The 2,422-nt window shown below is 35.2% G+C and overlaps 1 pseudogene; it reads left to right on the forward strand.

The window, feature by feature from the left end:
- The first annotated feature begins 491 nt into the window (after nucleotides 1-491).
- Nucleotides 492-694, forward strand: LOC129499094 (transmembrane protein 258-like; annotated as a pseudogene).
- Nucleotides 695-2,422: the final 1,728 nt, after the last annotated feature.

Consider the following 2,422-nt stretch of genomic DNA (forward strand, 5'->3'; position numbering starts at 1 on the left):
ATTAAAGAATGAGATTGAAAAGGCAAGTCACATACTGGGAAAAATCTTTGTAAAGCACATATTTGATAAAGGCCTTGTATCCAAAGTATCCTTTGAATGCTCAAAACTCAACTATAAGAGAAAAAAGCAAGACATTAAAAATTAGGAAAAGATTTAATCAGATACTTCACCAAAGAAGACATAAAGAAGGCACATGAAAATAAGCCCAATTATCATTGGTCAATAGGGAATGCAAATTAAAAGCTCAATGAGGCACTACTACATACCTACTAAAATAGCTACAATTTAAAAGATGACTTTATGAGTATCGATGGGGGTATAGAAAACCTGAAACTTCATACACTGCTGGTAGGATTGTAAAGTGGCAAACCATTTTGAAAAAGATTTTGGCAGTTTCCTTAAAAGTTAAACATATACTGCTCCAGCCAACATGTTATACTGGTGGCAGAGTAGTGGATTACCCTGTGCCTGGCAAAACAGAGCCCGAGGCCATGAGTAGATACATCAGCCCAGCGAACCTGGCTGCTTTCCCCCATCTGACCATGGTGCTGTTGGCCATTGGCATGTTTTTCACCACCTGGTCCTGCACCACACTTGGGATATCTACAAAGAGCTCCTTATCTCCTTGGTAGCCTGGCTTTTCATGGACTTTGGAGTCCTCTTCCTGCTGCCCTGGGTTAGCATCTACATATGAATTCCCAAGGGTTCCAATCAAGTGGTATACCTGAATCCCTGGTTTTATAAATCTTTTTTTTTTTTTTTTACTATGGCTGGAAGTGTCCCACCTGCTGCGTACAATAAAGGCAGATGTGTAACCAAAACAACAAAAAAGTTAAATATATACCTATAATTTTATCCAGCCATGTAATTCCTAGGTATTTACCCAAAAGAAAGGAAGATAACATGTTCTCATTAAGACTTGCACAGGAATTTTTATAGCAGCTTTATTTTTAATAGCCAAAAAAAGTGGAAACAAATCAAATGTCCATCAGCAGATGGATAGACAAATTGTGGTATAGCCATACAATAGAATACTGGTCGGCAATAACAGGAAAGGAACTAGTGATATAACAGCATGAATAAATCTTACATTACTTATGCTGAATGAAAGAGTACACACTGTGTAATTTCAATTACATAAAATTCTAGAAAATTCACACTAATTTGTAGAGATACATAGAACATCAGTGGTTGCTTAGGGAGGGGTAAGATGGAGAGATTACTAAGGATCATAAGGCTGGTCCCAGGACCATTGCATGGTGTCAGAGCACCAGTGAAATGATGAGAGCATAAAAATGGAGGAGGGGCTAGCAGCAATGATAGGATATTGATTGCATAAAAGGGATCCATCAATTAGGTAAATCTGTTAAGGATAAGGGGAATCAGTTTCCTAACTGTTGGGAGAAAGGGAGTAAAAGCATGGAAAGAAGGAAAACTAGGATGAACCCTGCAGTACTGAAATAAAATTAGAGTTATTGAGAATTCAGTTTTTAATGCATAGATTGATAGAGGTAAATCTGAATGTAAATGTGTACTGTTATATGTGAATGTTATATATGTATATGATATATATGCATATATACACACACGTGTATATAAATATACGCATACATATACATAGATTCTCTAGCTATGTCCACTAAGAGGGCATGGGAGCAGTGATATCTTCAAAAGGAATAAGCACACCAATTAGCCAGATCTCGTTCTCTAAATATCCACTAAATGGAATCTTAAAATTAAATTTCTTTTGGAGCGACAGTTCCAAGATAGGGGTAAGAAAAGTAGAAGATGATCCTGGAATATTCTTTATTCCTGTGCTAGAAAATAAGGAAAGGCTTAAAGAATGATGGCGATATGTCAAAAGAGCAAAAATCATCTTGAGGGAACTACCACTCGTCACATCTAGGATGACTTGAGCATCACAGTAAATAATCGATTAAAGCTCTATAATCCTTTGAATAAAATTGGAAACCATGGCTCAAAATTAACTTAAATTTAAAAATTAATAAACTGAAAGTTTTGTGAGATATTTAAACAAAGTACTCCAATATCTTCAAAGAATCTTCCCACAAAATATCTATTAATTATGAAAGACAAAAGAGTAAATTTGCAGCTAAAAGCCTAGCAAACTTAACTACCCTAACCAAGTGATCAAAATAAACATCAGTAATAGAACAAATAGAAATTATGTGCCACCTAGTAGGATCCAATGAAAAGAACATAACATCACTGTTATAATTTTCTTGCCAGAGATACATAAAGTAAATCTAATCAATGGTAAATATCGAATAAGCTCAAATGAAGGGACATTCTAGAAAATAACTGACCTATAATCTATAAAAGTTTCATGGTCATGAAAGCCAAGGAAAATTGGACAAACTATTTTGGATTGAATTGAAAGAGACTAAAGAGAAAAGACTGT

This window comes from Nyctereutes procyonoides, unplaced genomic scaffold (genome assembly GCF_905146905.1).
Source record: "Nyctereutes procyonoides isolate TBG_1078 unplaced genomic scaffold, NYPRO_anot_genome, whole genome shotgun sequence".
NCBI lineage: Eukaryota > Metazoa > Chordata > Mammalia > Carnivora > Canidae > Nyctereutes > Nyctereutes procyonoides.